This window comes from Stenella coeruleoalba, assembly GCF_951394435.1.
Source record: "Stenella coeruleoalba genome assembly, chromosome: 1".
Lineage (NCBI taxonomy): Eukaryota > Metazoa > Chordata > Mammalia > Artiodactyla > Delphinidae > Stenella > Stenella coeruleoalba.
In genome coordinates this window covers 50587744-50602366 of record NC_137169.1, presented here as the reverse complement: position 1 = coordinate 50602366, position 14623 = coordinate 50587744, and positions in this window count along the sequence as shown.

The following is a 14623-nucleotide window of genomic DNA, read 5'->3' as shown; positions in this document are numbered from 1 at the left end:
GACAGAAGTATTCCCAGTACCATCATTAATGCTGAATGACCTGGATCCTGATTTTCCAATCTCTGTGCATGGAAGACAGGATGAAGGAGTCAGGTCAAGGGAAAAAGCAAACAGAAGGGTCTCTGAGCATCCCCTTTAATACATTTTACATAGTGGGGTATCTCCTAAAATCTTATAAATTAAAGCTTAAGAACAAAATAATTTGGATCCACCAACATAAATATCTCTGAGGGCCTTCTAGTCTCTCCTGCTCTAGTTTTTATAATCCTTAAGTTGCCCAGAAAAATGCCCCTCTAACACTCTAGAGCCCTTGGCCTTCCTAGCTGCCTTTTAGAACAGAGAAGTAAGCAGAAAAACATGGCTTTCTCATGCTACCAAAGTACCAAATGAGGGAAATTAGAATATTAGATCAGACAATGTAATATGCATTGGGCAACTACTGTGTGTCAGGAACTTGACGTATTCTGTTTCATCCAACTCTGACAACTCGATGTGGCAGCTTTCACAGCTCCTTACAGATGAGGAAACAGAGGCTCAGAGAAGTGAAGCAGAAGAAAACTGCTGGGTTGTGCCTATGGATAATTGGCTGGAGGGATACGCTGCAGCTCTATTTACAATAGCCAGGACATGGAAGCAACCTAAGTGTCCATCGACAGATGAATGGATAAAGAAGATGTGGCACATATATAGAATGGAATATTACTCAGCCATAAAAAGAAATGAAATTGAGTTATTTGTACTGAGGTGGATGGACCTAGAGACTGTCATACAGAGTGAAGTAAGTCAGAAAGAAAAAAACATATACTGTATGCTAACACACATATATGGAATCTAAAAAAAAAAGGGTTCTGAAGAACTTAGGAGCAGGATAGGAATAAAGACGCAGACATAGAGAATGGACTTGAGGACATGAGGAGGGGGAAGGGCAAGATAGGACGAAGTGAGAGAGTGGCATGGACATATATACACTACCAAATGTAAAATAGATAGCTAGTGGGAAGCAGCCTCATAGCACAGGGAGATCAGCTCAGTGCTTTGTGTCCACCTAGAGGGGTGGGATAGGGAGGGTGGGAGGGAGACACAAGAGGGAGGAGATATGGGGATATATGTATATGTATAACTGATTCACTTTGTTATAAAGCAGAAACTAACACACCATTGTAAAGCAATTATACTCCAATAGAGATGTTAAAAAAATAAAATAGAATAGACTAATTAATTAATTTAAAAAACCAACCAAAATCCAGTTCAGGCACTTAGTATGTGGCAGCCTTGGCGAATGTTAAATCTCCCTGAGCTTCAGTTCCTTCACCTGTAAAACGGGAGTAATTGTACTTTTCAGGGGAGTTTTATAAACACTGAAAGCCATGTCATGCAGACACATCGTAGAGATGTGGGCCTTTCTTATGTCCCTTCTCTTAGCTGCTGAGCCTCAGGAAGCTTGAACAACGGTCTGTGTGAAATGGCAGAGAGCAATAATGCTACTGCTACAGCACAAACAAATTTTGAGATACATCTGCTTTCTAGAACCAAGGGCCAGTTGCTCTTAGATCATCTCCGGTCTGGAATTCTCCACTGCTTTACCCCAGGATGTGTGTGGTATGTAGGTGGGAGGGTGTGTATTTGTAAGACTTGCCCTTGTAAAAGTAAATACTCATTAGATTTTCTCTGAGTAAAGCATTAAAAAAAACCAAAAAATCAACTTAAGCCATAGAGAACAGCTTAGATATCTCGGTGACAAAGTGATAGCAGAGGTTAAATGAGGCCGGGCTGTGAAGCAAACCACTGGACACAAACAGCAAAATGCTATGAGGTCATTATGCTTCAGAATATTTTTTAGTGACCACTATGCTAAAGCTTTTGCATGGTTTGCTTATGGACAATGTTACCCTTCTCTCTCTTTTTTTTTTCCTCAGATCAGAGTTGTTTCGTATACTCCCTGTGACTGTGTCATTGTGAACTTCTAATAAACACTGGGTAGAGGGAGTCTGGTGTCTATGATCTTTACCAGCTTTCTCTAGCAGAATCTTTCTAAATGGGTGTCTGTGTGCAGTGGCCCAGTTAACCTCCAGGATTCCCTGGAGGGACTTGGTGTCGACTGCATCTGCCCCAACTCTCCAAAAACCTCAGCCTCTAAAGATGGAAAGAGCACTGAAGACATAGCAGAGGCTGGATCTCACCACCTGGGCAGACTCTTTCCCAGATGTGTGACCCTGAGCAATCCACTACCTCCCCATAGAGTCATTCACATTGAAGGGGATAATGTATACAAATCGCCTGACACTGGCACAGAGATGTGCTCCACAGTGTTTCCTTTTACACCATTCAATGGGCCAAATCATTATGCGCCCTTTCCAGATACAGACACTTTATAAGCCAACGGTTGGCTCACTGGTCGTGTGGTCCTAGAGTGCAGAGACCATGTCCTCCACATTTCTATTCTTCATTCTCTCTCCTGTCCTTACTCCTCACCATAACCCAACCAGGTGGGCATTCCTATGCCCATTGTACAGATGAGACACTGAGGCTCGGATGGTAAATGGACTTGCCAAAGGAGTAACAGCTAGTGAGTGACTAAGTCAGGACCAGAACCCAGTGCACAACTTCCAGTCCAGCGGTGCCCTGCAGGTCACAGAGCAAATAACCCACAGAATTCCCATTAGTGTGTGTGGTCTGACTCCCCAGCAAGTCTAGTGGACACGCCAAGCCAGGACCAAGGTCTTCCTGGTCTTTGTCCCCAGCACAGAGCCCAGATTCACCATCCAATGGGAACCTGGAACACGTTTGTGGAATGGCACCTCCACATGAACATTTGGAAAAGCCAGCAACGTTTTGCCCTCTTCCAGTACCCCCAGCTCATCACCACCTTCTGGAGACAGGAATAAAGGGTGCTTTCAGGACTCTGGACGTGATCGGTTCACACAAGCGGAAGCACAACTGTACAGATCGCGCCATCCAAACAGTTTGCTAAGTGCCCACTAACTCTTCAGAGGAATTTCCCGAGATCATTAAGAGAAACAATAACGGGATTTTATATTCTAATTGGGATCAGAAACTGGACAGCTTGGAGCTGGCTGGAGAACTGTGTGGCTCTGAAAATAAACACTCGCCTTTCTGCTCCCCCCTCCTCGCCCCCCACCCTTTGTGAGAGCCTTTCAGCTCTGCTTGCAAGTCTCCTTAGCAACAAAGGTAGGGGTTCCCAGAGCTGGTGCCTCTGGAATGCCAGCCATTCCCCTCATTAGCATTCAGGGCCACTCATCTGCCTGCACATTTGGCCATGGGGCTGTGCAAAAGGCAAAGTGGCTTGGGGGAAGCCCAGCATTTAGCGTGATTGGTTGGGACATGGGAAGCCTCCACAAAGAGTTTCCAAACAAAAGGCATCAATATTACTTGTGGAGCCATCAGTCTGCCTGGGGCACAATATGGCTCTGGCTCAGCCACATGCTCCCTCCCCAGGTCCTGTGTGAAGGCGTGGTGGGCTCTTGGCCCTGAACACCAGTGTGTTGGATGGTCTCCCTCCTCCTCCCTCTCTGTGCTGCCAGGTCTCTCCTCAGACTCAGTTTATCCAGGTTGGACAATGGGTGGACTCTTACTGGTGGTGGGAGTGCCCACGGGAGGGGGGTTGACAGAGGGTAAACAGTCAGATGGTAGGACAATCACAAGCAGATGGTGCTGCTGGGAATGGATTCCAGACAAATTCACGGGCAGATTGAGCTCTGACAAAGACTTATCTGGTGGAGAGCAATTGGCACCTTATACTAAGCCCTTGCTCAAAACACACATCCTGCTCTCCCACACAATCTCTGACAGTTCCGTGAGGTTCCATATCACCAGAATTCCAAAATATTGATCAATAGGCCAATCCCTGGGAGATTCCAACCAGCAAAGCACTTTCTCAGCATTCTCATAGAACCAGTCCTTAGCAGAGTTTCCTTCAGCCTCCCTGTGTTTGAACACCTTCAGAGATGTGGCTCTCACTACTTGTCATCTTCTCCTCTCCACACAGCTCCGATTTGTTCTTCTAAAATTTGTTATCCTTTTAATCCCTTTTCTACCCTCCCTTGGAGCCAAAGGAGGAGGAGGGGGAAGAGGAAGGGGCTGAGGAGGAAAAGGGGGGAGAGGTAGAGGGAAAAGGAGGAAGGGGGAGGGAAGGGGAAGAGGAAGAAGAAGAAAGAAAGCTTTGTTTCTTTCCTCCAGAATGGACTCAAGTTGGGGAGGGTGTCAAGACTGGGAGGAAATTGGGGGAACAGATGTGTAAGCAAGTATATCAGCTCGCTAGAACTGCTGTGTCCAAGCACTACCAACTGGGTAGCTTAAACAACAGAAATGTGCTGCCTCACAGTTCTGGAGGCTAGAAGTCCAAAATCAAGGTGTCTGCAGGGTTGGTTCCTTGGACTGTGAGGGAGAATCTGTTTTGTGCTTCTTTCCTAGCTTCATGTGGTTTGCTGGCAATCTTTGGTGTCCCTCAGCTTATAGACGTAAATATAACCCAGATCTCTGCCTTTATCTTCACATGGTGTTCTCCTTGTAAGCATGTCAGTCTCTGTGCCCAAATTTCCCCCTTTTATAAGGACACATCATATTAAATGAAAGCCCACCATAATGACCTTATTTTAAGGTCATTACCTTAAAATTGATTACCTCTGTAAAATCCCTAGTTCCAAATAAAGTCACATTCTGAGGCACTGGGCGTTAGGACTCCAACCTGTCTTTAAGCAGGTATACAATTCAACCCATAATAGCAAGAAAATAAATAATTGTATGTATGTGACAAGCACTTTGTTAGATTTCTCCTGGGAATGAGGAAGGCAAACAGAGCGTATAAATGCTCCACTTAAGCAGATCAGTGAGAGCTTCCTGTGATAAGACACTTGTGCTCACCCTGAGATGTTGAGTGGAATTTTTCCAGGTGAGTAAAGGGAGATTATCTTTCCAGGAAAGAGAAGAGCATACGCAAGCCACATCTAATCTCTTTTCCACCTATTTTTCAGAATTCGCCATCCTCTCCTCCCCAACACATACACACACACACCAGGTTGTATACCTTCTTCCCTTAACTCCATAAGCCAGGATTTGGGGTCCTTCCCTCATCACGTGTGTTGAGGAGAGAGTATTGAACACAGGACTCCAGGGATGCTGAGAGCAGCCCAAGTGAGGAAGACATTACCTCTGACATTCACAAGACTGGAAATCTAAATCCTCTTTTTAATGCTGAGTGACTGCCTACAACGGAAGGTGTGACTCCCCCCTGAAATTGGTGGGCAATTCCACAGGAACTTCCAGTGCCCTAACTCCAAAGGGTGGGAATTCTGGGTCCCCTGTAGGGTGTATTATATTATTTTTCAAAATATCTAGTGTTACAAACTTGTATCCTCTCCCTAGGGGGTGATACATTCCCACCTCATTGATGTTAAGTTTGGCCTGTGGCTCGTGACTCCCTTTCCAGCAAGAGAATTGTCAACCCCACCCTGTTGATCCCAGTCACTTACTTTGGTCAATAAAGATCGGTAGAAGAAACATGTCACTCCTAACAGTAGCTTTAAAGACATTGTATGATTCTTCCACCTTCTCTTTTTCTTCTACCACAATTCAGAAAGCTGTCTGAGAGCAGCCTGGGACCAGGAGCAAAGGCCAATGTGGAACAGAGTGGAAATCAGTATTATAGACATATACATAAAGAAAAGACAACCTTGGAGCATGAACAAAAATTAAGCCACTAAGAATTTGGGATTGTTTGTTATCATGGCAAAACTTGGCTAAGCTTACTGATACACCTTTGAAAGTCAGAGAAAAGGGGACATAATTCCAGCCCTTGGAACTCTGAAGTGTAAAGCTGCACATTCAGACTCTTTTGAGTTTTCTCTCTTTAACTCAGTCATGGAGTGTTTCTTTCAGACACTGTGGCAGAGATAGCTACCTGTCTACCAAAACTTTTACTCCCTCTTCCATAATGGGGAGTTGAAGATGAAAAAAGTAGCTGTCCAGCAGAGATTCCATTTCCCAGCACCCTTTGCATTGAGGCATGGCCTTGTGATTAGTTCTCATCAGTGGAATGTGAACTGAAGTTATATGTGTTCCTTCTCAGTCAGATATTTTAAGAAGTACCTGGGTCTTCTCCACTTTGTTCTTCTACCATGCTCTTAATGATTAAAACCAGTCTGCTTCTTAATCAAAACTACAATGAAGTATCACCTCACTGGTCAGAATGGCCATCATCAGAAAGTCTACAAATAATAAATGCTAGAGAGTGTGTGGATAGAAGGGAACCCTCCTACATTGTTGGTGGGGATGTAAATTGGTGCAGCCACTATGGAAAAACGGTATGGGGTTCCCTAAAAAAATAAAAATAGACTTACCATATGATCTAGCAATCCCACTCCTGGGCATATATCCCGAAAAGATGAAAACTCTAATTCAAAAAGATACATGCACCTCAATGTACATAGCAGCTCTATCTACAATAGCCAAGACATAGAAACAACCCAAGTGCCCATCAACAGATGAAACGATAAAGAAGATGTGGTATACACACACATACACACACACACACACACACACACACAATGGAATATTATTCAGCCATAGAAAAGAATGAAATATTGCCATTTACAGCAATAAGGATGGACCTAGAGATTATCACACTAAGTAAAGTAAGTCAGACAGAGAAAGACAAATATTATATAATATCATTTATATGTGGAATCTAAAAAATAATACAAATTAATCTATGTACAAAACAGAAACAGACTCACAGGCATAGAAAACAAACATAGGGTTACCAAAGGGGAAAGGGTTGGGGGGAGGGATAAATAAGGAGTACAGGATTAACAGATGCAAACTACTATGCATAAAATAGACAAGCAACAAGGATTTACTGTATAGCACAGGGAACTATATTCAGTATCTTATAAGAACCTATAATGGAAAAAATATATATATGACTGAATCACTTTGCTGTACACCTGAAACTAACAAAGTAATGTAAATCAACAATACTTCAATAATAAAAAAAATAACATTCTTATTCTTTACTTACTTTCTGATACCTATAGGTCTGTATTTATCAGACTGTTTCCTGGAACACTAAGACCGAGTGGTGCTCCTCCAGACAGGTGTTCCATGTTCAAGTAAGTTTGGGGAGCACCCTAGGCTATCTCTCTTCCCCCTTGGTGAGTCTAAATGCCTAATGCACATGCAACTGAGACAAAACAAGACAAGAGGGCTTCCCTGGTGGCGCAGTGGTTGAGAGTCCGCCTGCCGATGCAGGGGACACGGGTTCGTGCCCCGGTCCGGGAAGATCCCACATGCCGCGGAGCGGCTGGGCCTGTGAGCCATGGCCCCTGAGCTGCGCGTCCGGAGCCTGTGCTCTGCAACGGGAGAGGCCACAGCAGTGAGAGGCCCGCGTACCGCAAAACAAACAAACAAACAAAAAAAACAAGACAAATTCTCTTACCCTTATTTAATCCAAACTTATTTGACCAAAGTACTTTTTATTTTCAAATAATATTTTAACATTCCTCAGAACTAGTGTTCTATGCAAGATACTAAGAAATTCTGTCCTAAGTAAAGTTCCAGCACCTTACATCTTACAAGCCATCTGCCACGCTTATTTATTCAGAAAATACAGGTAAAGCATATACTACATCTTGGGCCCTGCGCTGCTGAAGTGTCAGGGCCCTGAATAGGATCTGGCCTATAAGAGGCTATACTTCTGAATAAATAAAAAATTGTCATAAAACTGCATACTAACTGAATAGCTATCCATTACCTACCAAATAAGACCAACTACAGCTCAGCTAATATCTTGCCGGAGATAAGCATTGCACTGCGTTCCTGTGTCTCACCACTGCCTCTCTCTCCTGCCTCATTTGCCACTCTGTCCCCATTTTTATTTCAGCCACGTGGACCATTCACTGCTTCCTAACGATACTATGCACGTTTGTGATTTCTTACCTCTTGCAATACCCTTTTCACTTATTTTTAATTGTTGGATGCCTTTTTATCCTGCAAGATCAAAATCATATGTCCCTCACTATATAAAACTTTCCATAACTCAAACCCTGACCTACAGCCTCCATTTTTAAGCTCCACATGTGCACACCTCTGAATAATCAGCCCATCCCCAATAAGCCATCTCAAGCTCAGAATACTCCCACCAGGGCTGATCTTGGTTAATGACACTTCCGACTCCTTACTCAACTGTGGCACCACCGGCCCTCAGAGTCAGCAAGTGGGAGAGACAGCAAAGGAACAAAAAGACAGTTGGGAGAGGTGTTCTGTTCCCTTCTGGGTCCAAGAGTGGGATGAGAAATGAGGAAAGTTATTAGGGAGACTTTGGTTCAACCTGAGAGAAGAGACATACTAACAGTCAGAACTGGTGAACAGTGAAGTGGGCTGTTCTCTAAGGTAGGTAGTTTTCTGTCCTCAGAAGCATTCAAAAAGGATGGAAGGGCTTCCCTGGTGGCGCAATGGTTGAGAGTCCGCCTGCCGATGCAGGGGACACGGGTTCGTGCCCCGGTCCGGGAAGATCCCACATGCCGCAGAGTGGCTGGGCCCATGAGACATGGCCGCTGAGCCTGCGCGTCCGGAGCCTGTGTTCCGCAACGGGAGAGGCCACAACAGTGAGAGGCCCGTGTACCACAAAAAAAAAAAAAAAAAAAAAAAAAAAAGATGGAAACCTGTCAGTAATGGGAAAGATGAGTGGTCCCTCCCAAGTATAGGACACTATGAATGACAGAATTGTTGGGTTATGAAGCATCTGAGAGGTTGCCAGGTCTTGGCCACCTTATCCCAATGCCAGATAAAGAGAGCAAAGGTACCACTGCCCCTAAACTGGATTCATCTTCTCTACTCTTTGTAACTATCACCACACTTGCAATCACATCAACATCTTCCTCAGTTGACTTGAGGTCCAGAAGACCCCTGCTATTTCTCAGGCAGACCTAGAACAAAGTCCTGTGCACAGTGGCAGCTTCCAGAGCCTGAGATCCAATCTACACCTGCCTCTGGAAGGAGCACTAGTGGCTGGTTATTCCCCCACCTCCTGGATGGAGTGGTTTCTGACCAGGTCCACTGCAATGGCCTATGCATTGCCTAGGGCACATGTATGCCCTCTTTCCTCAGAACAAAACACAAGGCTGGGCCAGGGATGGAGTGGAATGCAAGAAGAATAGCGAGCATTTTACAGATGAGGATGCTGAGACTCAGAGATGTTCTGTGACTTTGCTAAAGGCGCAGGAGGAATTGGAGACAGAGATGATGATCTGCCTTCCCTCAGCACAGTCCTTACTGGCCATTACTTGCCAGACCTGCCAGTCCTCCTCCATCCTGGCTTATTATCCAGCTGCCAGCCGCTGGTCTGCCCCATTCTGAGAACCAGGCCTGCCAGGGTGCAAAGAACTGCGTTTCCACACACCAGGGTGGCTTGGATTTTGTCTCCTGCTGCCTCATGCCAAGGTTCCCTGACCCAAGAGAAGGAGAAGGAAACTCTCAGTATTGAATACATGCTGTGGCCAGGTACTATAATCTCACCTAATACCCATGACAGCCTTCAGAGGTGGGAACCATTTATACTTTATGAATAAAGAGAGCTGAGGTTTAGAGGCTCAGCAGGAGAGTGGTAGAGTCATGATATATACACAGACTTTTCCAGCGCCAAGGCCTGTGTTAACCTCCATTCCGCACTGCCCACGGGAGGCCAGTTGCCTGGGTGCTGCTTCCTCCTGGAATTTCTAATTACCCTGGATCTCTTGTATCTAGGGAGGGAAAAGAAGAGCTCAGCCCTGTATAGTTCTCTCTGTTTTACTTAACAAGTATTTACTGAGCACCTACTGTGATCAGACCTCAGTAAACCGTGTGAATGGATTTCCCAACAGACAGAACGTTTTCCAGACATCCTAGGTAAGGCCTATAGCCAAATACCACTGACTAACTTGGACTTCTTTCCTTCCATTATTGACCCTTGCCTGAAATTGGTCTGTCGGTAGCTTCCTTCACTGGCACTTAACAGGTCAGGAAATGCATGTCCACTCCCATCTACCTGTCTCCCAGCTCAACCCTTCCCACTCAGAGAACAGCATTCCGGTGGCACTATGATTTCCTTCATCCCTCTCTGGGATCCCTGTGAGGCATTAGTGACTTACTCCTATACAGATAACTTATTTATTTGTTGATCTGAGGCCATTATGAATACCACAGACATACTACATGGATGCTTTAGCAGGGAGCTTTTCTCATTCTCGTCCATCCATCCATTCATTTATTTACTCATCGGTTCAAGAAACACTCCACTGTGCTTGGAGCGGTGCTGGGTACCAGGCATACAGAGACGAGTAAGGCAGGACTCACCTGTCAGTGACGGCAGACACTAGAGCTGCTAAGTCTCCCAGAGGATAAGCGCTAGGTGAGAGGAAAGCCAGGAGTACTCCGCCACAACAGAGGGGCACTCAGCTCGGCCCGATGATAGGGGTGTCATTGTCGTCAGGCAAGGCCTCCTAGACTATTTATGAGTGACCTGAGTCCTGGCAGAGGAGAAGTAATTGCCAGAACAGGGCCAGACGTGGGGTACTTGGGTGGCAGGGCTGAGTTTTCCAGGTAGGCCAAACAAAATGAGCAAAACCCCCGAGATATGAACGCTCTGTTCTAGGAACTGGGAACTGGAGCATGATGCTCCAGGTGAAAGTGAAGGAGGCAAAGCTGGAGAAGGAAGGATCAGATCTTGAAGACCCTTGGTGCCCAGTTAAGACTCCATACAGAGGGCAAAGGGCTGTGATGAGATGCGGTGAACATTTTGGTTGCTCAGGGGCCACTTAGGGGAAAGCTCTGACACACAAGAACAGAAGCAGGAAAAACTCTTCCATACTACAGTGTGACTTGGGTACATCACTTAATATCATTGAATTTCAGTTTCTTCATCTGTAAAGTAGGCTTTAAAGTACCTACTTTGCAGGACCATCATGAGGGCTGGATATAAGGTATGGGAAAACCACATACAGTGCTTAACCCTACACAGGTCTCATAAAATGACAGCTATGTATTTATAGTGTTCATGTTCTATAATAACCTGATCGCAAAGACAAAGGACCTTGCAATGAGAACGGCCTTTCTTAGGAAGGGCGTGAGGGATAATGCCATCAGCAGAAGAGCTTCAGGGAGTCATTGACACTGATGCACACGCAAGTAAATAATTTATGTGTTTGGACCATTTTTTAAAAGCCCCATTATTATTCCTTCTCCCTGCCTCACAGTGATGCTGGGAGTTGCAGTGCATTAGTTAATTTCATGGCCCTGTTTGAATCTTACAATATTTCATCCTCCTGATTCAAAATATTCATTCCAAGTGGTTCCAACTTCACAAATAAATAATTCCTGTTGGAAAATGGAGTTTTCCCATCTGCACAGCCCATTTTCCATCTGTTCCTACAAGCACATGGTAGGATGGGTCTGGGTCTTGAGGCCCTGTTGATTAGTCCTGATTTAAGAAGGAATGGCTTTCTCCCAGATGAATTGTGCATTAGTGATAAAGATTAGTTTCCACTGTTATTAGTTACTATGTTAGGAGACAGTTTTAGAGATCTGGAAGTGGATCAAAAAGTACATGCTAGACAGGAGGAAGGAGAGAAAAGTCACACTGACTTAGCTTCCACCATGCACTTAACATTCTTCTAGGCACTACCCACACCGTACACAGGTAATTTGACCATTGCAGCAACCCAACAGGTAGATGTGATTATGTCCATCTGACAGATGAGGGAACAGAGGATCAAAGGGCCTTAAAAACTTGCCTAAAATAACATAATGTGTAATTAAGGGAGCTAGGATTGATTCCAAAACTCAGGCTTTCTGTGTAACACCAGAGGTTCAAAAGAGCACTGTGCTTTTTGAATGGAAAGTATGTTGACCAAAGGATTGTGATTTTGTTTCTTTCAATAACCATGTCATATTGTAATAAAAGAGCATCCCGTGAAGTAAAGGTAATTCGAGTCCTTAAAACGACATGGAACTTAACAGAAGAAGAGAGCCACTTATTGGTATGATCAGAATATAGTCCTGTCTTAGAAAGGACAGTAGACTCTGAGTTAGAAAACTTAGACTTATATTTTGGATCCCCAACTTATTATCTTAAGGACAAATCACTTAATTGCCTGAGTCTTGTTCTCTTCAACTGGAAAGTGACAGTCTATCTTTTTTTTTTATTTTATTTTATTTTATTTTGGCTGCATTGGGTCTTCGTTGCTGTATGCGGGCTTTCTCTAGCTGCGGCGAGCGGAGCCTACTCTTCATTGCAGTGCGCGGGCTTCTCATGGCGGTGGATTCTCTTGTTGCGGAGCACGGGCTCTAGGCACGCGGATTTCAGTAGTTGTGGCACACGGGCTCAGTAGTTGTGGCTCACGGGCCCTAGAGTGCTGGCTCAGTAGTTGTGGTGCACAGGCTTAGTTGCTCCGCGGCATGTGGGATCTTCCCGGACCAGGGCTCGAACCCGTGTCCCCTGCATTGGCCAGCGGATTCTTACCCACTGTGCCACCAGGGAAGTCCTGCAACTGGAGCATTATAACAAATTGTTCCGATCCAGCAATTATTTTGTAACGTGACTGTTTTCAAGGTAAACTCATTTGTCTTGCTGAACAGATGGGAAAAAAAAAATAGCTCTCTTTCTTCGCGTTTCTGAGTCCCTTCAAAAGACTCTATCCCAGATTCAGAGGTGAGCAAACAGGCTTTATACACAGATGGGTCCCACAGCCTGAGTAAAGTAGGACGGGGTGTTCCTATTTCCTAGGAAGGAGGCTAGCGCTCATTGAAAACCTATCTTCGTACCAGTCTTGCGAGCTAAAATTTACCTTGCCCAGTTATAGATGCAGGAACCGAGGCTCTGAGAATTTTAGGAATGTGGGTGGAAGGCTACGTGACCGCTAAGTGCTAGAGCCAAGGATTTGAGCTTTTTCCACTATCCATGCTGTCTCCCAGAGGCTCCAAATCATTCTGGGAAAATTGGCCTGCAAGTTGGTGACACAGCACCAAAAGTAACCATGGAAGAGGAACCCTCTATGTGTGGTTTGGAGAAAGTGTTTCCCCTATTCCTCTAACAGGCCTGAGGCGGGACACCCCTTCAAACCTTCCCCAGGAAAGACCCTCAGTTATCTGGGAGCTGCCTAGAATATGAAAAACCTTCAAAATGATGGAGTCTACTGGAAAACTTTACCAAACATTTAAGGGAGAAATAATATCTACACGAACTCTCCCAGAATATGGAAGAGGAGGGAACATTATCCAATTCAGTTGGGATGCTCAGATACCAAAACCAAAGACGTTACAAGCAAAGATATCAGCAGATCAATCTCCGTCTTGAGCATGGACTCAAAACTCCTTAACAAAATACTGGCCAATCAAATCCAACAATACGTGAAAAGTTAAGTACTAAGTGAGGTTTATCCTGGGAATGCAGGGTTGAACAATCAAAAACCGATCAATGCAATTCACTTTATCAACAGACTAAAGAAGAAAAACCGTATGATCTCCTGAATAGACACAGAAAATGATGGAGTCCGACCCTGGTGTTTTCCAGGTGAGAAGCTTGAGGCCCAGAATGGAGAAAATACATTCTCAGTGTTACAAATTACTGACAAATCAAGATTTAGAATCCAGCTCTTCAGACCTGAAGGCTGTGTGTGGCTGTCACCCAATGCCGGGGGGCCAGAGCAGTCTATGAAGTATAGAGAGGCAATAACCCAGAGACTTCCTTCACAGCTCTCACATGGCAGCTGAAGTGAGGGAGTGGGAACAAGCTAACTCCAGCCAGAGCCATGCTAGAAAATACCTGAGCTCCAGTTCATAAGCATAGAATCAAGGGAGCACTGGGTTGGAGGGGAGGGATTATGTGTTTCCTGTAACTTTCCCAAAGGGGTGGAAATTGCAACTGCTGAAAACATGATATAAAAAAAATCCACTTCATAATTTGAAAACTATGAGCCACAGCTATAGTTCTTTTGAAATAGAGTTTTTGAAAATCACAGAATTTTCATTAAGATGGGGAAAAATAGGCTACGAACACTTCAATGTAACTGAAATGACAGGGACCTCTCAATCCTACCACCCAGCTGGGGATCAGCTCAGTGACATTCACTAACATTCACTTTTGTCAACACCCTACATCAAACCACTAGGTAAAAGATTTCTTTTTCTTCTTTACTAATTTAAGGTCTTGGTCACAATCACAGAGCTGGTAGTTTCTTTACTCTTAGTTGTGATGACTGGAAAATAAAGTCAAACAAAAGTATCTCTTTCTTCTCCAGACAAATTCTCAGTGGTTCTGTCTCTGGAAAACCCTCTCTCTATCCTCTATTTCCCTTCCCAACACACACACACGCACACACACACACACACACACACACACACACATACACACACACCACTCCCTTCTCTGACTCTTCCTTTACCTGGTTCAGAACTCGTGGGTGAGTTGAATACAAACCACGTGTGTCACCAAGGCAATAATTGACTATAAACGAGCCCCAGCATCTTCAAAGTGAAGCAGAAGTTGGATGTGCCTTTGCTCCCTGTGTTTCCTCTCATCTGGTTCTTTTAAGTTGACTCAGGTTGTTTTTGAGCTTACAGTTTAAAAGGAACT